This window comes from Schistocerca nitens, chromosome 11 (genome assembly GCF_023898315.1).
Source record: "Schistocerca nitens isolate TAMUIC-IGC-003100 chromosome 11, iqSchNite1.1, whole genome shotgun sequence".
Lineage (NCBI taxonomy): Eukaryota > Metazoa > Arthropoda > Insecta > Orthoptera > Acrididae > Schistocerca > Schistocerca nitens.
The window spans coordinates 198430021-198453927 of NC_064624.1; the positions used below are offsets into that span (position 1 = coordinate 198430021).

General features: G+C 47.0%; 1 protein-coding gene and 1 pseudogene across 1 annotated transcript in view; one reads left to right on the plus strand and one right to left on the minus strand.

Annotated features, from left to right (window-relative positions):
• The window catches only part of LOC126213609 (basement membrane-specific heparan sulfate proteoglycan core protein-like), an 843204-nt gene that overhangs the window by 155716 nt on the left and 663581 nt on the right, over positions 1 to 23907 (plus strand). The window lies entirely within an intron of this gene.
• LOC126214067 (5S ribosomal RNA) lies at positions 3094 to 3211 on the minus strand (annotated as a pseudogene).

Consider the following 23907-nt stretch of genomic DNA (forward strand, 5'->3'; position numbering starts at 1 on the left):
AAAAATGAAAGGGAGAGCGTTGTGACGTGGGAGTCGGCGTTCCCGTGCCGGAGTGCTAGAGGACGCTGGTGCATCCGGCGACTTGGCGGCGGCCGGCCGCGCGAGCCTCTGACATTTCCCCCGATTACGAGTCACTCGGCGAGCGTAGCGGCTCGTTAACATTTGGCGTGCTGGCGGTCAGACGCGGACCCAGGCAGCGTCCTGAGCAGCCGAGTCAGCCGGCTGCCGAGTGGCCGATACGGCGCGCGGTTAAACGGCGCCGCCAGCTCACACACACACACAGCCCTGGGTAGGGACGGGACAGTGCGTGCTGCCGCTGACTTAGGAGACGACACTATACACTAGCACAGCCGTACTGACTGATTCTCTTCCATTTTCTGTACACTTGTGGGATTCGATGCTCTGTGCTCGGTCATGTCTTTCCGAAAGCAGTACCACACAACAGCAACAAAGTCTCCAAAGAAATCGCCGTTGAAGATTACAAGATTTGCGAGTCGTACCAAAATACACACGGTGCGAACTGCCCATCGCACCCTCCCTGAGATTTAGTTGTTAACATGCCCCAGTGGATAGCCAGCCAAAAAGTGAACACACATCCACGATGAGAATACACTACTGCCCATTAAAATTGCTACAACACAAAGATGACGTGCTACAGACGCGAAAATTTAACCGACGGGAAGAAGATGCTGTGATATGCAAACGATTAGCTTTTCAGGGCATTCACACAAGCGTGGCGCCGGTGGCGACACCTACAACGTGCTGACATGAGGAAAGTTTCAAACCGATTTCTCATACACAAACAGTATTTGACCGGCGTTGCCTGGTGAAGTGTTGTTGTGATGCCTCGTGTAAGGAGGAGAAATGCGTAGCATCACGTTTCCGACCTTGATAAAGGTCGGATTGTAGCCTATCGCGATGGCGGTTTATCGTATCGCGACATTGCTGCTCGCGTCGGTCGAGATCCAATGACTGTTAGCAGAATATGGAATCGGTGGGTTCAGGAGGGTAATACGGAACGCCGTGCTGGATCCCAACGGCCTCGTATCACTAGCAGTCGAGATGACAGGCATCTTATCCGCACGGCTGTAACGGATCGTGCAGCCACGTCTCGATCCCTGAGTCAACAGATGGGGACGTTTGCGAGACGACAACCATCTTCACGAACAGTTCGACGACGTTTGCAGCAGCACGGACTTTCAGCTCGGAGACCGCGGCTGTGGTTACCCTTGACGCTGCATCACAGACAGGAGCGCCTGCGATGGTGTACTGGACGACGAACCCTGGGAGCACGATTGGCAAAACGTCATTTTTTCGGATGAATCCAAGTTCTGTTTACAGCATCACGATGGTCGCATCCGTGTTTGGCGACGTCGCGGTGAACGCACATGTTGTTGTGGTCTTCAGTCCTGAGACTGGTTTGATGCAGCTCTCCATGCTACTCTATCCTGTCCAAGCTTCTTCATCTCCCAGTACCTACTGCAACCTGTGAACGCACATTGGAAGCGTGTATTCGTCATCGCCATAGTGGCGTATCACCCGGCGTGATGGTATGGGGTGTTATTGGTTACACGTCTCGGTCACCTCTTCTTCGCATTGACGGCACTTTTAACAGTGGACGTTACATTTCAGATGTGTTACGACGCGTGGCTCTACCCTTCATTCGATCCCTGGGAAACGGTACATTTCAGCACGATAATGCACGACCGCACGTTGCAGCTCCTGTACGGGCCTTTCTGGATACAGAAAATGTTCGACTGCTGCCCTGGCCAGCACATTCTGCAGATCTCTCACCAATTGAAAACGTCTGGTCAATGGTGGCCGAGCAACTGGCTCGTCACAATACGCCAGTCACTACTCTCGATGAACTGTGGTATCGTGTTGAAGCTGCACGGGCAGCTGTACCTGTACACGCCATCCGAGCTCTGTTTGACTCAATGCGCAGGCGTATAGAGGCCGTTTTTACGGCCAGAGGTGGTTGTTCTGGATACTGATTTGTCACGATCTATGCACCCAAATTGCGTGAAAATGTAATGAGACGTCATTTATAGTATAGTATATTTGTCCAATCAATACCTATTTATCATCTGTATTTCTTCTTGGTGTAGCAATTTTAATGGCCACTAGTGTATATACGTGATAGATGTTTAAGGCTTGGAAAAGTAGACACTTGTAGCGAAATGCGCTTGGTGCAGGGATTCACAGCTGACCGTCAACGTAAACAAATACACAATGTTGCAAATAAATAAAGGGAAAGACCGATGATTGCATGATTAGACGATTAATCAACAATCAGAAGTAGTGTGAGTAGACCTGTGCTTAGAGAGCGGTTTTAAGTGCAGCGGCGACGTAAGACTAATCGCAGGTAACGCAGATTCATCGCAAGAGTTGTGACGAAGTGCAGACGACCGACAAGGGAGGTACCTTACAGTGCCCTCACTCGGCCAAAACTTGAATATTGCTCGTTACTGTCGGATCCCTAGCAAATACGATCAACAGAGGAAATAAAGAAAAGCCGCAAAAGACCTCGGCTTTTCGTTACAGCTTTACTTAATATGTGGTGACGATGTGGTTTATTGCTAAAGTTCCGAGAGCGTACATTCATAAAGGAGCCAGACACTAAATTGATTAACTCGTTTCTCGTCGTGGCCATTTTCGCAGTAGCTGTATATAAAATGCAATTGTTTCAAAGAAAATGCCTTTTTGAAGCTCCACATCGAAATTTTTATTTGTATTTATGCACCCAGACGCGTTTCACCTTTTTTACAAGGCGTCTCCAGTGGGCGTCAGGTAACTTCTGATTTGCTTAGATGCAGTGAATTAGAAGTTACCGGACACTCACTGAAGTCGCCTTGTAAAAAAGGCGAAACACTTCTGGGTGCATAAATAGTAGCACTCCGTCTTCAGGCCACGAGTGGCCTACCGGGACCGTCCGACCGCCGTGTCATCCCCAGTGGAGGATGCGGATAGGAGGGGCGTGGGGTCAGCACACCGCTCTCCCGGTCGTTATGATGGTATGCTTGACCGAAGCCGCTACTATTCGGTCGGGTAGCTCCTCAGTTGTCATCAGGAGGCTGAGTGCACCCCGAAAAACGGCAACAGCGCATGGCGGCCAGGATGGTCACCCATCCAAGTGCCGACCACGCCCGACAGCGCTTAACTTCGGTGATCTCACGGGGACCGGTGTATCCACTGCGGCAAGGCCGTTGCCGGGTGCATAGATAAAAATAAAAATTTCTATGTGGAGCTTGGAAAAGGCATTTTCTTTGAAACAACTGCAATTTATACTAAATTGACTCTTCCTAGGTATATGTCGCGAAAAGAAGCTGAAGATAAAAGTTAGAGGCATTCGAGTTCACACGGAGGCTTACCAGCAAATCGTTCTTCCCGCGAAACATTCGCGACTGGAACAGGAAAAGGGGAGCAGTGACAGTGATATAGAAAGTACTCTCCGCCACACACCTTAAGATAGCTTGCGGAGTACAGATGCAATGTGGTCTGAAAAATAATATGACATGAGGGCTCGAATAAATAAAGAATACCTGAGTAAAAAAAGATAGCAAATGGATGTTGTACGACAACAGACCTTGTGAGAGATGTGAATAAAAATGGTCCAAGTATCGAGCGGTGGGGAACACCAAAGAAGACGCCAATCTTAGGGGATGACACGGGTGCTACAAAAAGGTGTGATATAACGCGGTTGTCATGCGTAGCTCGTATGTGTGTGTGTTTTGCGAAGCGCGGCCGGACAAGACGAGACCTGCGTGCAGCTTTTGGCTGGCGAGCAGGCAAGTGGAGCAGGCGAGGTGTGTGCCAAAGAATGCCCGCTGCACTCCCCGATATCAGAGCGGCGAGAAAAGCGTCCGCTCAGAGCGGAGTGCGCGGCCAGCGAGTAAACACACACAAGTCACCCCCGTCCACTGCGTAAGCAGCCCGGGAAATAAAGTAGATCGGAAACGCAGTGTTTATGTGCTGATGCCGCGGCTGCACGCGTTAGCTGCGACCTCGTTCGCGGTGTATACAGCTGCACTTTGCAACTCTGCAGGCCGCAATACCGGCACGCGGCAGAGGGTGCTTTCCCCGTGTGGCACATAAGACGGAGAGGTTAAAAAAATGGTTCAAATGGGTCTGAGCACAATGGGACACAACATCTGAGGTCATCAGTCCCCTAGAACGTAGAACTACTTAAACCTAACTAACCTAAGGACATCACACACATCCATGCCCGAGGCAGGACTCGAACCTGCGACCGTAGCGGTCACGCGGTTCCAAACTGTAGCGCCTAGAACCGCACGGCCACACCGGCCGGCACGGAGAGGTTACAAACTTCACTGAAGCACCAACGAAACTGGTACAGGCGTGCACAAATACAGAGGCAGAATGCGGCGCTGCGGCCGGCAACGGCTAGATAAGGCAACAAGTGTCTGGCGGAGTTGTTAGAAAGGTTACTACTGCTACAGTGGCAGTTTATCAAGATGTACGTGAGTTTGAACGTGGGGTTACAGTAGGCGCAAGAGCGATGGGACACAGCATCTCCGACGTAGCGATGAAGAGGGGATTTTCCCGTACGACCATTTCACGAGTGTGCCGTGAATATCAGGAATCAGGTTAAAAACATGAAATCTCCGACATCGCTGCGGCCGGAAAAAGTTCCTTCAAGACCGACGACTGAAGAGAATCGTTCGACGTGACAGAAGTACAACCATTCCGCAAATTGCTGCAGATTTCAGTGCAGGCCATTAACAAGTGTCAGCGTGCGAACCATTCAACGAAATAACATCGATATGGGCTTTCGGAGCCGAAGGTCCACTCGTGTACCCTCGATGACTGCACGGCACAAAGTTTTACGCCTCGCCTGGGTCCAAAAACACCAACATTGGATTGTTGATAACTGGAAAATGCTGCCTGGTGGGATGAGTCCCGTTTCAAATTGTATCAGATGGTTCAAATGGCTCTAAGCACTTGGGACTTAACATCTGAGGTCATCAGTCCCCTAGAACTTAAACCTCACTAACCTAAGGACATCACACACATCCATGCCCGAGGCAGGATTCGAACCGCCGACCGTAGCAGAAACGTGGTTCCGGAATGAAGCGCCTAGAACCGCTCGGCCCCAACGGCTGGCAAATGTGATTTACCCGAAGAGCCGAGAGGTTTCCGTTGATCGACAGTATAATCCCGATAGAAAAGCTTATCACTTCACCAACACTGTGTGTTTTGATGAAGTGAAAGTTGTTTTACTACGTTATTTGTGGAAAATACTTGTTATACTTACGTGTGCATGACAACACCTCACCATGATGCGGAGAATGAAAGTGCTTGTCGCACGGAAACATGGCAAGCTTCCTGTAGCAATTAATACACAAATGATCCGGAAAATTCATGCACACCAAATGTAAATAATAAATAAAAACGAAAACGCACTGATGATGGCACAGTGGTGCCGAAACATGTTTGGGTTCAAAAATGGCTTTGAGCACTATGCGACTTATCTTCTGAGGTCATCAGTCCCCTAACTAACCTAAGGACATCACACACATCCATGCCCGAGGCAGGATTGGAATCTGCGACTGTAGCGGTCACGCGGTTCCAGACCAAAGCGCCTAGAACCGCACGGCCATTCCGGCCGGCAAACATGTGTGGGTACTGAGAAAAAACGGTATTTGCATAACTGGCGAACCTCACATCCTACAGTTGTAACTGACGTCGTTGGGTGAACATGTGAACACGTGCAGGTAGTCTGCTGCTTAGCTCCACGTTCGACAATGTACGATGGACGGTGTGCTCCGAAACACTTGTCGTGCACCACCATTGTGCTCTTTCGGCAGAGATGCCTCAGATCACCATCTATCCTACTTTACTCAGCAGACAAGCCTCCGAACCCCACGTTCTGTGAAGAGCCGTGGACGTCCAACCATTTACCGCCCAGTGCTAGCTTCACTGTTCTCCTACCTCTTTCCGTAGACGCTAGCGACAGTAGCACGTGAACACTCGACCATCTTCACCGGTTTCCTCATTCTCCTTCAGAGACTCTGCCCTTTGTCAGAGTTGTTTAAGTGGATTCCCCCATTCGCAGCCCATTTCTTCGCTTTAGCCGTTTAGCCAGCCGCAGTGGCCGAGCGGTTCTAACCGTTTCAGTCTGGAACCACTCGACCGCTACGGTCGCAGTTTCGAATCCTGCCTCGGGCATGGATGTGTGTGATGTCCTTAGGTTAGTTAGCCTGGTGAAACGTTGTTGTGATGCCTCGTGTAAGGAGGAGAAATGCGTACCATCACGTTTCCGACTTTGATAAAGGTCGGATTGTAGCCTATCGCGATTACGGTTTACCGTATCCCGACATTGCTGCTCGCGTTGCTCGAGATCCAATGACTTAGCAGAATATGGAATCGGTGGGTTCAGGAGGGTAATACGGAACGCCGTGTTGGATCCCTACGGCCTCGTATCACCAGCAGTCGAGATGACAGGCATCTTATCCGCACGGCTTTAACGCATCCTGCAGCCACGTCTCGATCCCTGAGTCAACAGATGGGGACGTTTGCAAGACAACAACCATCTGCACGAACAGTTCGACGACGTTTGCAGCAGCACGGACTATCAGCTCGGAGACCGTGGCTGGGGTTACCCTTGAGGCTGCATCACAGACAGGAGCGCCTGCGACGGTGTACTCGACAACGAACCTGCGTGCACGAATGGGAAAACGTCATTTTGTCGGTTGAATTCAGCTTCTATTTACAGCATCGTGATGGTCACGCCCGTGTTTGGCGACATCGCGGTGAACGCACAATCGAAGCGTGTATTCGTCATCGCCATACTGGCGCATCACCCGGCGTGATGGCATGGGGTGCCATCGGTTACACGTCTCGGTCACCTCTCGTTCGCATTGACGGCACTTTGAAAAGTGGACGCTACATTTCGGATGTGTTACGACCCGTGGCTCTACCCTTCATCCCATCCCTGCGAAACCCTACATTTCAGCAGAATAATGCACGACCGCATGTTGCAGGTCCTGTACGGTCCTTTCTGGATACAGAAAATGTTCGACTGCTGCCCTGGCCAGCACATTCTCCAGATCTCTCACTAACTGAAAACGTCTGGTCAATGGTGGCCGAGCAACTGGCTCGCCACAATACGCCAGTCACTACTCTTGATGAACTGTGGTATCGTGTTGAAGCTGCATGGGCAGCTGTACCTGCACACGCCTTCCGAGCTCTGACTCAATGCCCAGGCGTATCGAGGCCGTTATTACGGCCAGATGTGGTTGTCTGGGTACTGATTTCTCAGGATCTATGCACCCAAATTGCGTGAAAATGTAATCACATGTCAGTTCTAGTATAATATATTTGTCCAATGAATACCCATTTATCATCTGCATTTCTTCTTTGCGTAGCAATTTTAATGGTCAGTAGTGTAGTTCTAAGTTCTAGGGGACTGATGACCTCAGATGTTAAGTCCCGTAGTGCTCAGAGCCATTTGAACCATCTCCGCTTTAGGCTGATCCCCCGTTCGTGTCTACTCCGCTTGCACACTTGTGCTACCGCATCAGCTGCCCGCAGCGTAACCAGCTGCCATCCAACATCGCCGAGGGCAATGTCGTAATGTTTCGCCTTATCGGCGTATTTGTTAGTCAGCCGATATTCGAAATGACTGAGCCCCCCTTATCGATCCATTCAGCTGTCACTGCTGTCCTATTTCACCGGCATTCAGTTGCGCGTTGCAGGAGCCATCCAGACACTCTGAACAGGTAGTGTTTTGTAAGCAGGGACTGTCCTCTAACAGTCCATTGCGGAACACCCGAAGTCACTTTTACGTCTGCAGTTTTTGCCCGTTCAGAACTCGTGACAACAAACGCAGACCTCGTCCGATATCCGGTTAAACTCTCGTCCTATGCCGTGTTGTAGTGTGGCGTGTCTCCACGAGGGCGTCTACGTACGAGGCGCCCCCACGTAGCAACAGCGGGCGCCCAGCTACATGTGTGCTGCGCCTTCTGGCGCCCCTCCATGTGTGGAACACGTCATCGCAGCTCTCAGAGCTCTGGGCTGCAGGCCAAACCCACTCGGCAACTTCTGACGATTTCCTGGCAAATCTCATTGGACGCATCGCGCGGCTACCATTTCTACATCTACATCTCCACCTACACGATTTATACTCCGCAAGCCACCCAACGGTGTGTGGCGGAGGGCACTTAACGTGCCACTGTCATTACCTCCCTTTCCTGTTCCAGTCGGGTACGGTTCGCGGGAAGAACGACTGCCGGAAAGCCTCCGTGCGCGCTCGAATCTCTCTAATTTTACATTCGTGATCTCCTCGGGAGGTATAAGTAGGGAGAAGCAATATATTCGATACCTCATCCAGAAACGCACCCTCTCGAAACCTGGACAGCAAGCTACACCGCGATGCAGCGCGCCTCTCTTGCAGAGTCTGCCACTCGAGTTTGCTAAACATCTCCGTAACGCTATCACGCGTACCAAATAACCCTGTGACGAAACGCGCCGCTCTTCTTTGGATCTTCTCTATCTCCTCTGTCAACCCGACCTGCTACGGATCCCACACTGATGAGCAATACTCAAGTATAGGTCGAACGAGTGTTTTGTAAGCCACCTCCTTTGTTGATGGACTACATTTTCTCAGCACTCTCCCAATGAATCTCAATCTGGTACCCGCCTTACCGACAATTAATTTTATACGATCATTCCACTTCAAATCGTTCCGCACGCATACTCCCAGATATTTTACAGAAGTAACTGCTACCAGTGTTTGTTCCGCTATCATATAATCATACAATAAAGGATTCTTCTTTCTATGTATTCGCAATACATTACATTTGTCTGTGTTAAGGTTCAGTTGCCACTCCCTGCACCAAGTGCCTATCCGCTGCAGATCTTCCTGCATTTCGCTACAATTTTCTAATGCTGCAACTTCTCTGTATACTACAGCATCATCCGCGAAAAGCCGCATGGAACTTCCGACACTATCTACTAGTTCATTTATATATATTGTGAAAAGCAATGGTCCCATAACACTCCCCTGTGGCACGCCAGAGTTTACTTTAACGTCTGTAGACGTCTCTCCATTGAGGACAACATGCTGTGTTCTGTTTGCTAAAAACTCTTCAATCCAGCCACGCAGCTGGTCTGATATTCCGTAGGCTCTTACTTTATCAGATGACAGTGCGGAACTGTATCGAACGCCTTCCGGAAGTCAAGAAAAATAGCATCTACCTGGGAGCCTGTACCTAATATTTTCTGGGTCTCATGAAGAAATAAAGCGAGTTGTGTCTCACACGATCGCTGTTCCTCGGAATCCATGTTGATTCCTACAGAGTACATTCTGGGTTTCCAGGAACCACATCATACGCGAGCAAAAAACATGTTCTAAAATTCTACAACAGATCGACGTCAGAGATATAGGTCTATAGGTTTGCGCATCTGCTCGACGACCCTTCTTGAAAACTGGAACTACCTGTGCTCTTTTCTGGAGATGCTGTTTCGAGCCACTTACTGATTTAACGTAAGACCAGAACTTCGTAGGATTTTCTGTCAAGTCGGTACATAGAATTTTACTTTCGAATTCACTGAACGCTTCACGCATAGCCCTCCTTACGCTAACTTTGACATCGTTTAGCTTCTGTTTGTCTGTAAGATTTTGGCTGCGTTTAAACTTGCAGTGAAGCTCTCTTTGCTTTCGCAGTAGTTTCCTAACTTTGTTGTGTTTATGTGTCTACAGGGTGTCGCACGAAATGTGTTACCTTTTTGTTTTTGAATATAAACTTTATTGTCAATACAATCTGAAAGGAACATATACTACAATGAAGAGCCGTCCATGGAGATTTGTTCTAACTCAGCACATGCTCAATATGTCCACCATTTCGTTTCCTATCTTCCTTCAAACGAACACTGAAGTTAGTGATTACCCTACGGCACATGTCTTCCGTAATTTCACTGCAAGCTTGAAGAATAAGTCTTCTGATCTCCATTAAATCACGTGGACGTTTCGGGAAATTTTTTTCCTTTAGGTACTCCCAAAGATGCATTGAGGTCTGGACTATTGGGGGGCCAATTTTGTCTGTCACTGAGGCGACCTGGAAACCTGAGTGAAATGATCCGCATGTCGAAATGCTCGTGTAAAAACTCCAACACAGTGTTTGCAGTATGTGGCCTTGCTCCATCTTGCATGAACCACTGCGTGTTGAAGGGCGAGGCAGTAGCAAGAAGCTGTGGAATGAAGCTATTGCGAAGCGTGCCCAAATAACGATCGGTGTTCACAGTTTCTTCAAAGACAAAGGGTCCAATAAGTGCGTGACTGGAAATTGCTGCCCACGCTGCAGTCCTCGGAGCATAATGTCGTCGTTCGTGAAGCACTTGTGGGTTTTCAGTGGCCCAAAAGCGTACATTTTGTTTGTTAACCACGCCGTATAAATAGAAATGCGCCTCGTGTGAAAACCAAACGTTGCTGAGAGTTTCTTCCCTATCCTCCGGCCACTGAGCAAACAGTAGTCTCTGCTGCTTGTGTTCTTCAGTGAACTTCTGTGCAGAGGTCATCTTGTATGGCTACATACGGAGGTCACTTTTAAGAATGCGTTGAACGGAGCGTCTGGATATTCCCAGTTGCACTGCTGCCTTTCTACACGATTTCCTGGGAATTCTCTGTACAGCAACTCGTACCGCTTCAGTATTCTCCGGCGAACAAACAGGCTTAGGCCGAGGTCGCTTCGCTTCCAATACTGTCTGTTCCTTCCTGCACAAATTTATCGTACAACCTGTGGGTGGTCTTCTTGCAAGGGACCCATCGTGTGTTATTGTCGAAAACGCCTCTGAGTCACAACAAGGCTTTTCGTTTCGTGAAAAAGTAACACAATTGCCGATCCTTGCTGTGTCGTCAGTCTTCCATTGTCAGCCATTGCTGCTTACTCGTCTCCTAGCGGCAGTATCGTGAATTACACGTCATTTCGTAACTCATTCGCCGGCCGGTGTGGCCGAGCGGTTCTAGGTGCTTCAGTCCGCAACCGCGCTGCTGCTACGGTCGCAGGTTCGAATCCTGCCGCGGGCATAGAAGTGTGTGATGTTATTAGGTTATTTAGGAGTTAGGTTTATGTTGTTTCTAAGTCTAGGGGACTGATGACGTCAGATGTTAAGTCCCATAGTGTTCAGAGCCGTTTGAACCGTTAGAGCAACGGTATTAGTTGTCTCGTTGCTACTTCCCTCAGTGAGTTTAGAAATTCTGATGGATTGTTTTTATTTATCCGTTGTGCCTTATTCGATCTTATTTCTTCCAAAGTTCGCTTAAATTCTGAGTCTAATACTGGATCCCGTATGTCAGTTAGGGACAGAAAATTACGTATTGCTACAGCACGAAGATGACCTGCTACAGACGCGAAATTTAACCGACAGGAAGAAGATGCTGTGATATGCAAATGATTAGCTTTTGAGAGCATTCACACAAGGTTGGCGCCGGTGGCGACACCTACAACGTGCTGACATGAGGAACGTTTCCAAACGATTTCTCATACACAAACAGCAGTTGACCGGCGTTGCCTGGTGGACGTTACATTTCAGATGTGTTACACTACCATTCATTCGATCCCTGCAAAACTCTACATTTCAGCAGGATAATGCACGACCGAATGTTGCAGGTCCTGTACGGGCCTTTCTGGATACAGAAAATGTTCGACTGCTGCCATGGCCAGCACATTCTCCAGATCTCTCACCAATCGAAAACGTCTGGTCAATGGTGGCCGAACAGCTGGTTCTTCTCAATACGCCAGTCACTATTCTTGATGTACCGTGGTGTCGTGTTGAAGCTGCACGGGCAGTTGTAACTGTACACGCCATCCGAGCTCTGTTTGACTCAATGCCCAGGCGTATCGAGGCCGTTATTACGGCTAGAGGTGGTTATTCTGGATGCTGATTTCTCAGGATCTATGCACCCAAATTGCGTGAAAATGTAATCACATGTCAGTTGTAGTATAATATGTTTGTCCAATGGATACCAGTTTATCGTCTGCATTTGTTTTTGGTGTAGCAATTTTAATGGCCAGTAGTGTATAAACGCTATCGCTAGTTGTTGAGGAAGGCTTTACATAGGTTTTTATTGCGGACGAGTTCTGTCATTCCAGTTAACAGTGTGTACGATGCCGCATTTGGAACGGAATAACGGTGAGGGAAAAAAGTGCAAAAGTCCTTAAGTGCTCCTAAGAACATACTGTAAAGTGGCGCAGCGTATACGATGCAGTTTCGCATTACGGCCGATAATGACTGTCGCGAATAGTTGCGGTCCCGGTACGATGCCGTGGGGGACGCGCGGAGCTAATGCGCGGATGAGCCGTCAGCTGTCTGTCTCGCCCTGTTCCCCCCACCACGCGGCCCGCGAGCCCAGCCGAAGCGCCACGGAGACAGCCGAGCGGTCAAACGCCGGCGCCAAGCCGGGCGCCATTCGAACTCGTCGCTCATCAGTCGCAAAACTGCTGCGGCACGTTGCGCGTCGTGGTAGCAAGCGGTCAGGGAGAAACGCACACACTCACAGAACATACCGTACAGCTTTCTGTGTGTGTCTCTCTCTCTCTCTCTCTGCCGGGACTTCGCGACAGTCTCGTACCCCCGCGCTCGCGACATCTCTCACCCGATTTCGCGCACGCGAAACATGTCGCCATCCGCCGTTTGAGCGCGAAGAACGGGAAAAAAAAATTAGCTTCAGTATTCTTTTTCTGAATAGTTTAAGCGTAGTAACGAGTCCCAGGCTAGTTGCTTCGCACACTTTTCTAGTCGCTCCGTTACCGGTGTCTAGTCAGCGGAAACTGCCAAAACAATTTCGCCCGCGGCGGAATCTGCTATGAGTATCGCCTGAGGCAAATAGGTAGGGGAAAAAACATCGGGGAAAATGGCTTTTTCTCCGCCCGGAAAATCGCCGGCGGCGCCTTTGACGTGCCGTCAGCTTCTGCTGGTGTCTGCGATCGCCGTGTACCTGCTGGTTCCACGCGCGGCCGCCCAAGGTAAGCAAGTGGTCGCACACGATGTGCATATCAACACACCCTGTTCTGCCCGTGTGTTGACTCCTTCCTTTTTGTGAGCGATTTCATTAAGGGGCTGCCTTATTACTAGTAACAGCCGTGTTCTCTGGGCCGAATATGGCCGAGTAATGACAGCATGTGTCTCAGAAATAAAAAAAGGTTGCATTTTGTACGAAAGAGGAAGCTGGTTCCAACCGCTGTACGATATCTCTCTGAGGAGATCTATCGGCCGTGTTGGAAGCATCTTTCTGATCCTTTCGACCCGTTATTACAGGTAGGATTTCGCTAAACTGCTGCAGTTATGTAGAATGGAAATTATAGTGATCTTGTATGGCGTATTGAGCCATGCCGAACTGTAATAGGAGAAGAGGAACATGTACCTGTGTATACTTACATCTTTGCCTGGGGGCTTCATTTCTGTACTTATTCATATAACATTGTTATTTTTTGTATTGTGTCTTTGCTACTCGAAATTTTATATAAGTGACACCTAGCTAAGCTCTAGAGAGGCCACACACGTTACACTGCCATATGATTTGTATAATACTGACATATCTCGTGCAAACGCGAACAGTTCACACATACAATCATTATTTTGTGTCTAGAAGTAGTTGGAGAACACATTACTGGTATTTGACCTGCGCTGGAAACTTCTGAGACGTTGAAAGAAACTCTTGAATACCCTCCTTTGTAAGTAAAAATTCGTTACAAGTGATACAGAGAACAGAAATAGCTTCGGTAGTGATAAAGTGCCCTGGGGGACACCAGACGTTACTCGTACAAGGCCATTGCCCAACAGTATTGTGTATTGAATTTCTTTCTGTTAGTATACATTCATTAGCGCAACTGAAGTTTTTTTTGGTTGTTTGGGCTGTGCCCTAAACAAGAGCTGCATTGGGACGCGACGATAGTGGGAAACTTCTCGAAACCATCCTCAGATTACCCGGTAGAGCCAGCTTTTAACTGACAGAGATTTACAGTCGACTTTTAAGTGCTTGACATTTATCGCTCACCAAAAGAGGGTGTTTCGTATCTCTAAGTATTGTTTCCTTTGTTAAAGTGTCTGGAGAAGTATCACTGGACCATTTTCACGAGCATTAAAAATTTCTAAGCCGCCCAGTTTGTTTAGGAAGAACCAACTTTGTAAGTAGAATTTCTTACGAGCAATTTTTACTGAGCGTAGAAGTAGTTTTGAGCATTTCATTGAACCGTGAGGGACACAAGAAGCTATTGGTGCAAGTGTATTTTGTGTACTGCATTTCGCGCTTCATATTTCAGTTTAATGTACACTAACAATTAATTCGAGGTTTTCAGTACTATATCGACTAACCTGTTGTCAAATAAAAAAAAATCATCTTTTGTTGTAAACAGTGTAAATTAGTGAAACAGCAAGAGAGGTATGTCTCACACGAGCACCATCAGGTGAATAGAAAACGTCATTTCTGCTGCAGCCCTCACATTGTCGCTACCCTTGTACTGGCTTCTTTCCAACACTATTAATGGAGAACAAATAATTTTGCCGATATTACAGTCCCCTAGGGGTCACCAGAAGCTATTTGTACAAGACAAATACTCGTCTCCCCTCCTTCATATATTAGCTTTCCGTGCAGTTACAATAGGATGTCCATAAACAGCTACCGACATTTTAAATTTTTTTTATTAATTAAGAGGTTGCGAGACATATTGCCCATCAAAGCATTGTAAGACGCTAGGTTAAAATCATTTGAGGTCCTGAAAATGTATACTGACAATACCTTCTTTCCAGCAGTTATTAATGCAGACATGTTGTTGATCATATTATACATATATGGTGTCTGTTCTCTCGGACATGTCCGAAAGGACAGACAGCACGTATATACAACTAATGTGAGACAACCAGTGATATCTTCCGTGGAGATGCACACCACGGTTGAACGCTTACGGGAATCGGCGAAGCGAGTATTGACGGTAACGGGCAAAGGGCACTACATCAGAAGTGTGGGCATAAGGTGAAGAGTTGCGTGTGACAGGCGTGATGGGTTAGTCCGTGCAGTTGCGACGACCGCTAAGTTAGGATGGGTTAGTGGTCGGAGCACCTGCCCAGTAATCAGCAGACCCGAGTTGGAATCCCAGCCGGCACTAATTTTCTACTTACCCCACTGATTTAAGTCAAAGTCTGTAATTCCTCTGCCCGCATCTCGTGGTCGTGCGGTAGCGTTCTCGCTTCCCACGCCCGGGTTCCCGGCTTCGATTCCCGGCGGGGTCAGGGATTTTCTCTGCCTCGTGATGGCTGGGTGTTGTGTGATGTCCTTAGGTTAGTTAGGTTTAAGTAGTTCTAAGTTCTAGGGGACTGATGACCATAGATGTTAAGTCCCATAGTGCTCAGAGCCTTTTTTTTTTTTTTTTTTTTTTTTTTTTTTTTTTTTTTTTTTTTTTTTGTAATTCCTCTGTGTCTTGAGATCACGTTACAGTTACCTGGGGAGAACAAAAATTATTTCTGTTAGACAAATACCTCTGTGTGTATTGCATATCCACAAAAAACAGCTTACGTTTTAGGAACTTTCAATTCCTAAAAGGTTTCGGAAAAATATCTCTCAATAAATCTCTATTAGATGCATTGACAATGTAATTAGAACTCCCAAAAATATATTTAACGAAGCACTGAAATACTTTTTTCTTCATTTTCTGCTAATACAGACGTAATCTTGAACAGTCCTTGTGGAACAATAGACAGTAATAGTACAACCCAAGTTTCCACATATTTCGCGAGGTGGTTTTTGTCAAAACTCACTTCACTTTCAAAATATATTCACAACAAAAATGTTGTACGGGGGTCTTTGAAGGTCGGTTTAGACGTGATTCCTCTTTCTATGGCGCTTTTGCATTCTGAGTCCGTGATCCTGACTTTTTCTGCCTGAGCTGTCCGTTGTTAGCCAGAAATAAATGTTACTTTCGTATAAGAGTACTGCTTCAATTTACACAAAAATGTGGCGTGAACTTTTGAAATGTAAGTGTGTTCTTCTCTTGCACTTTAGGACTGTGGAGACAGTAAAGGATCAGATATCTGAGAGTATTCCTCCCACTTCCATAAGCAGGATTTGAGAGATGCAGAGAAACTGTGTGGAGTGAAGAAGTAAAAGTTCCTTTGCCCGCGTTTCAGGAAGACGGGGCTACAATTTGCACAGTGAATCAACCAACGGTTGGAAGGGGTTGGGGGATATTTGCGCTACGAGGCAGTTAAAAGAATGCTGGACGGGTTCCATGTTTGCGCCTCAAATTCTAAGAGTGCAAAAAAACTGTAGATGAGAGGCAACCATGACCATATTCACTGCTCGTCCTGTCTCTACCCACACTGGAAACCAAGATGAGACCTCATAAACCAAAGCAACATCACTCTGATAGCATTTGGTATATTTGTAAACTAATTTTTAAGCAGTCGTAATGCGTTTTATTATGTATACCTTCTTTCAAAGCTTTTACGTATCTAAATGATTGAATGTGTTCACTCGAAAATTAATAAGCGAAAAAAAAAAAGCCTTCCGGAGTGGGCGTGCAGTTCTAGGCGCTACAGTCTCGAGCCGAGCGACCGCTACGGTCTCAGGTTCGAATCCTGCCTCGGGCATGGATGTGTGTGATGTCCTTAGGTTAGTTAGGTTTAATTAGTTCTAAGTTCTAGGCGACTGATGACCTCAGAAGTTAAGTCGCATAGTGCTCAAAGCCATTTTTTTGATAAAAAAAAGTGAATATGAAGTCCAGAATGAACGAAAATCTCTCCAGTGCATATCCTTAAAAAATTGGGAATTGACGCCAGGAGAGGAAGATGAAAAGGGATATAATTCTCTAGAGTTTCATTTCCTTTCGTGTTTGTGTGTTTCATGAAACTAATACTTCCGCGCTTGAGTCGTACGAAGGGTACCAGGCCATTGGAAAAGAAAGTCATTCTTGTTTTTCTCGAGGGTCAGCATAATCGTAGGTCTATATCGCTGATCCCAGTCCGTAGAATTATGTAACACGTTTTATGCTCACACACGATCACGGGTTTGAAGAATGTGAATCTCTCCTATAAAAATCAGCGTAGATTCCGCAAACAGAGACCTTGCGTAGCTCATCTCCCTCTTGTTTCTCGACGAGATCCACAGCTCTGTGGACAACGGGGTTCAGGTCGATGCCGTGTTCCTCGCCTTCTGAAAGGCATGTGACACCGTCCCGCACTGCCGTTTACTGAGAAAACTACGAGCTTACCGAGTATCGGACCAGATTTGGGACTGGATTGAACGCTGTCTTACAGATAGAACTCAACACGTCGCTCTTAAGGGAACAAAATCGACACACGTAAAAGTAATACCCGGAGTACACCATGGCAGTGTTATAGGGCCACAGCTGCTCACAGTTTATACTGATGATCTAATGGATAATGATCTGATGGATAACATCGCAAATTCCGCCAGGCTTTTCGCAACTGATGCTGTTGCGTACAGAGACGTCGCAGCGCTAGGAGATTGTAGCGAAATGCGTAGGCTCGTCGATTGCTCAAGGGACTGGCAGCTGGCCACGAACGTAGATGCTCGTAATTGCAAAGCGTTGCGCAGAAGCTGGCGAAAAAGTCCACTGCTGTACTGTACAAATGCTGTACCACTTTATTGGCGAGATAGTAAACGTAAGCTCCGTCTACTAACCCTGTGGGGCCCACCGGTGCCGACCGACCGCCGTGTCATCCTTAGGCAGTGGCGCGTCATTGGATGCGGTATAGAAGCCCGGCCGGCCGGCCATTGTCAGTTTCCGTGACCTGGTCAAGTAGATCCTCGGTCAAGTAGATCCTCAATCTGCATCACCAAGCTGAGTGCATCTCACACCAACCCGCCCAATAAGGGGGGCAAAAAATAACCTGGTAGCACCGGGAATCGAAGCCACGTCCCCCGCATGGCAGTCAGCCCGCTGATCACTCAGCGATGGAGGCGGACCGCAGGAAATAGTAACAAACGTAAAATACGTAGGAGTAACCCTCCATAAGGACATAAAGTGGAATGAACACGTGGAACAAATAGTAGAGACAGCAGGTTCCATCTGAGAGCCGAAAAAAATGACTCTGAGCACTATGGGAATCAACATCTGAGGTCATCAGTCCCCCAGAACTTAGAACTACTTAAACCTGGCCAGAATGAGATTTTCACTCTTCGGCGGAGTGTGCGCTGATATGAAACTTCGTGGCAGATTAAAACTGTGTGCCGGACCGAGACTCGAACTCGTGACCTTTGCCTTTCGCGGGCAATTGCTGTACCAACTGAGCTACCCAAGCACGACTCACGCCCCGTGCTCACAGCTTTACTTCTGCCAGTACCTCGTCTCCTACCTTCTAAACTTAACAGAAGCTCTCCTGCGAACCTTGCACAACTAGCACTCCTGAAAGAAAGGATATTGCGGAGACATGGCTTAGCCACAGAAGAGCTTCTGTAAAGTTTGGAAGGTAGGAGACGAGGTACTGGCAGAAGTAAAGCTGTGAGCACGGGGCGTGAGTCGTGCTTGGGTAGCTCAGTTGGTAGAGCACTTGCCCGCGAAAGGCAAAGGTCCCGAGTTCGAGTCTCGGTCCGGCACACAGTTTTAATCTGCCACGAAGTTTCATATTTAAACCTAACTAACCTAAGGACATCACACACATTCATGCCCGAGGCAGGATTCGAACCTGTGACCGTAGCAGTCGCGCGGTTCCGGACTCAAGCGCCTAGAACCGTTCGGCCCCCGCGGCCGGCATCTGAGAGTCGTTGGAACAATGTTAACCAAATGTAAATCATCCGCGAAAGAAGTGGCTTTCAGAAAAATTGCGAGCCAAATTCGTGAGCGTTATTTAGCAATCTGGGGCCCTTGCCAGGTAGGACTGACAGAAGAGGCAGAGAAGATCCAGAGAAGAGCGGCGCGTTTCGCCATGGAATGGTTTAGTCGGCGGGGGAGCTCAACGAACTCCAGTGGCACACGCTACAAGAGAGGCATTGTGCGTCACGGAGAGGTTTACTGTTGAAATTGTGAGAGAGAAGAAGTCAGGCAACGTGTTACGTCCTCCAGTATACAAAGTGTCCCAACTGGAACTTTCAGTGTAGAGGACCGTGACAGCAACAATCGTTCGAAGCAAGAAAGTCTAATAAACAGGGGCTGTAGAATGCGTACCTCCTTCATCTTCGATAGTGCGAAAAAAATTTCTTCCAATACACACACTTTGCTTTCTCTATTTTGCGAGGGCGTAGTATGGAGCAAAACAAGAAATAATTGACTAGTAAACATTGGTTCTAAAATGTATACCGTAGGAGCCATGTGCACTTGTTTACTAGAAGAGACGTGTATCATAGCAGCGAAGACGAACAAATGCTCGTAAATCTTAAGATATCCAATTTAGAGCCCATTTTTAATAGGCATATTTTCTTCTTTTTTGTCTATACTACTACCACTCAGGATATGAAAAGCAAAGACGTGCAGTAGAAGAGATGTGCTTCCCAGTCGTTCATGCTACGCGCCATGTGCGATTGGATCAGGGAAGCACGAAACAAACTAATCGAATCAGAGAAACGTCCCGCCATGTAGCGTAAAGGTAGCCCATGGAACATCGATGTACTATACAGAATGGTCCACTTAAACGTTTTAGCGCAAATATCTCTGGAACAATAGATACTGAAGAACGACTTTGACGGGTATGAATGTGAGGCAGGGCTTCGTCAAAGTAAATACTATGGACACACTCTAAACCGAAGGCAAATATTATTTTCAACGCCAACTTACGTTTTTTTAATAAATACCCCGTATTTTTTCTTACGCAATCAATAACGCGAAAAATCGCAAAAAGAATGGTGTTTGTTAAATCGCAATACGCCAGTTACATCATCACATATTGCAAAGTGGAGTTGACGCTTGAAACAAACGAATGGCCACATCCCGCAGTGCAAGCGTGAACCACATGTTGCTCGTAATCGCCATTTCATTGACGTACTACGATGCAACAAACGCTTTACTTATTAACGGGTCGTGAGTCGTGCTTGGGTAGCTCAGACGGTACAGCACTTGCCCGCGAAAGGCAAAGGTCCCGAGTTCGAGTCTCGGTCCGACTCACAGTTTTAATCTGTCAGGAAGTTTCACATCAGCGCACACTCCGCTGCAGAGTGAAAATCTCATTCCGCTTTACTTATGGCTATTTACACTGTTATTCAGTGGACTCGAAACAATACAGGTGTCCGGTCACACTCCGCGCTTTGCTTACAGCTATTTACACTGTTATTCAGTGGACTCGAAACAATACAGATGTCACACAGATATGTACATCTACCAATGACCCCTCTGTTAGATCCCTGGTCAGCCATTAATTACGTTTAGCTGACCGATGATATTCGGTTTTTCGTTACCGTTATGTCCGTTCTAATAAATTAATAAAGCACTAACGAGCAGACTCTTTGCTTGTTTTTCGTCGTACAGTACGAAAGTACAAGGTTCGTTGCATCGTATTACGTCAATCATATGACGATTACAAGCAACGTGGGGTTCACCCTTGCACCTCTTGATATGCGGTTCAGCGGGTTTCGTTGATTTCAAGCCTAAGTTTCACTTTCCAGTTTCTCGGGATGTAATTGACGCATTGCGATGTGACAAACGCCATTGTTTTTGTGATTTTTCAAGTTATCGATTGGGTGAGAAATAATACAGTGCGTCCATTTAAGAAAAAGTAAGTTTGCATTGAAAATAATATTTGCTTTCGGCTTAGAATGTCTCACAGTATTTACTTTCATGAGGCTCTGCCTTACATTAATATCCGTGAAAGTCGTTTTTCGATATCTGTTGTTGTTCGAGAGATAGTTGCGCTGAAACGCTTAAGTGTGAAACATCCCCTTCGAAAAATTTATGAATTACCGTGCTGGTAAACCTCTTACGTTATTTGATTTTCAAACAGCTAAGCAAAACTGAACATACTCAGACATTTCTCTCTTTACTTACTCTGACCATCACTAAACTGACACACAATATTTTTAGCGCAATGCAATCTGACTTTCAATAATCCCTACAAAAGAATGCCCCTGACTAACAATAACCTATACCTTTCACAAATCACTTACCTCAGAAAAATCTTCGTTACTCGAACTACTGCAATACAGCGAGCGCCAATACTGCCAGCTAAATAAAAGATTCAAACTACTGAAGTCACTAACTACTGGTAGGCATAGTTAGCAAATGAAAGATTCTGATAGAGAACAAACAATGTATTTACCTTAATAGTATTCAGAAGTCATCATATATATATCTGTTCATGATATCCAGTCTTACAAATTTCGTTTTTCTGACGGACACACGTCCAGATCGTCCGCTCTCAAAACTCCGCCATCTCTCTCCCCACATCCACCACTGCTGGCGGCTCACCTCCAACTGCCCAACGCTACGCGCTGCTCACATCCAGCTGCCCAACACTACATTAGCGAATATTCCAACAATGCAAATCAGCCACAGACTGCACACAGCACAGCCAGAGATTTTCATACAGAGCGCTACGTGGCGTTACCAACATAAAAACCCTAAACAGCCTACTTACAAGTGGACCAGATGCAGATGTAGACACTGAACACCGCTATTTCCTCGACTGGACTTTTTCTGTATTTTGCTCTCTCTCTCTCACACAACTGTTTTCTCTTTGAATCGTGTTGTTCTTTATTTCTGCTCCAGAAGTTTTGTTTTTCACCGGGTTGGAGCCTGGTTTGCTGTTTTGCTTTCTTCTCTGACTCTATAATCTCTTTTTCATCATCATCTTCATTTTCTTATCAAACTGTTCATGTGTTATGTCTGCTCTCTTTCTTTCGAGGGAACTAACATCTCATCGTGTATTCTTAACTTTCTCTCTCCCTCCCTCCTTCCCTCCCTCTCCCTCTCTCTCTTTCTCTCTCTCTCTCTCTCTCTCTCTCTGTTTTTCTCTTTGAATTGTGTTGTTCTTCATTTCTGCTGCAGAACTTTTTTTGCACCAGGTTGGAGCCTGGTTTGCTGTTTTGCTTTCTTCTCTAACTCTGTATTCTCTTTTTCATCATCATCTTCATTTTCTTATCAAACTCTTCATATGTAATGTCTGCTCTCTTTCTTTTGAGAGAAGTAGCATCTCATCGTGCATTCTTATCTCTCTCTCTCTCTCTCTCTCTCTCTCTCTCTCTCTCTCTCTCTGTTTTTCTCTTTGAATTGTGTTGTTCTGCATTTCTACTCCAGAAGTAATTTTTTTCTCCAGGTTGGAGCCCGGTTTGCTCTTTTGCTTTCTGAGTCTGTATTCTCTCTTTCATCATCTTCTTCATTTTCTTTTCAAACTCTTCATATGTAATGTCTTCTCTCTCTTTTCTCTTTCTCTCTTCTCTCTCTCTCTCTCTCTCTCTCTCTCTCTCTCTCTCTCTCTCTCTCTCTCTCTCACACACACACACTTTCTCTCTCGTATACATTCTTTTCAGCTTCCTGTTCTTCTCCTTTTTCTTCTCAAACTCTTTATATCTAGTGTATGCAATGTTTTTCGACAGGTCACCTGTTTGTGTCCTTTTATTTTCCTTCTCCTCTCTCTCACTGCCTGTTCTGTCTTCTTCCCAACCTCTTCATTTCTACCCGTTGCACTCCTTTCTCCGGAATTAGCGCGTCCCAGTCCCAGCCACTTAGCGCTGTCGAGTAGCGCGGACGCACGCATCTTGCGCAACGCAGCGCCGGCGTTATCTGGCTACTGCATCGCTCCCTATATCCTCCTTTTTCTTCGTCTCGCGCCTGTACGCAGCCTTTCGGCACGGCCGAGGCTCGTTGCACGCGCCTGATATGTGTGACAGCCACATCCCCGTCTTAGCGAATATAGCCTCGGTTATAGCAGAGAGCCATGCGCCGTGTTTATGGCACGTGGAAGGGAGCCAAGGCGCACACCCGCTAACCAGACCGCGACCTCGCAGGACCGACACAGCTACCCGGCACCAGTCGCTCGCATTAATAGTTCGCCGCCAACTGCACGGGGGAGAGTACTTCGGACTCGCAGTCGGTCCCGATAGGGTCGTGTGTAGGAGGTTCAAATGGCTCTGAGCACTATGGGACGTAACTTCTGAGGTCCTTAGTCCCCTAGAACTTAGAACTACTTAAACCTAACTAACCTAAGGACATCACACACCTCAATGCCCGAGGCAGGATTCGAACCTGCGACCGTAGCGGTCGCGCGGTTCCAGACTGTAGCGCCTGGAACCGCTCGGCCACCCCGGCTGGCCGTGTGTAGGAGGGACGGGAGAATTTTCCGGGACTCTAGTACTGTTTCTACATTTCCAAAATGCATTTGACCACCTTTTTGAATACTGAAATTATGTATTTTATGTTACGAAGTGTAAACGACAACTGCTCACGATGGACCACGGTGCTGTAGGGGAAGCTGACACTAACAGCCTGATATAGAACACTCAAATTGGCCTAGAAAAGCTGCTCAAGTTAGAGCACACGTGTGCCGTGATAGATTTTGGCTGAAATGATTGTTAATGCTAATACATGATTATTAAAATATAACTTGAGAATTAAAAACCTCTTGTTCTTGCACTTGTTGTGGTCTTCAGTCCAGAGACTGGTTTGATGCAGCTCTCCATGCTACTCTATCCTGTGCAAGCTTCTTCATCTCCCAGTACCTACCTACTGCAACCTACATCCTTCTGAATCTGCTTGGTGTATTCATCTCTTGGTCTCCCTCTACGATTTTTACCCTCCACGCTGCCCTCCAATACTAAGTTGGTGATCCCTTGATGCCTCAGAACATGTCCTACTAACCGATCCCTTCTTCTAGTCAAGTTGTGCCACAAACTTCTCTTCTCCCCAATTATATTCAGTACCTCCTCATTAGTTACTGATCTACCCATCTAATCTTCAGCATTCTTCTGTAGCACCACATTTCGAAAGCTTCTATTCTCTTCTTGTC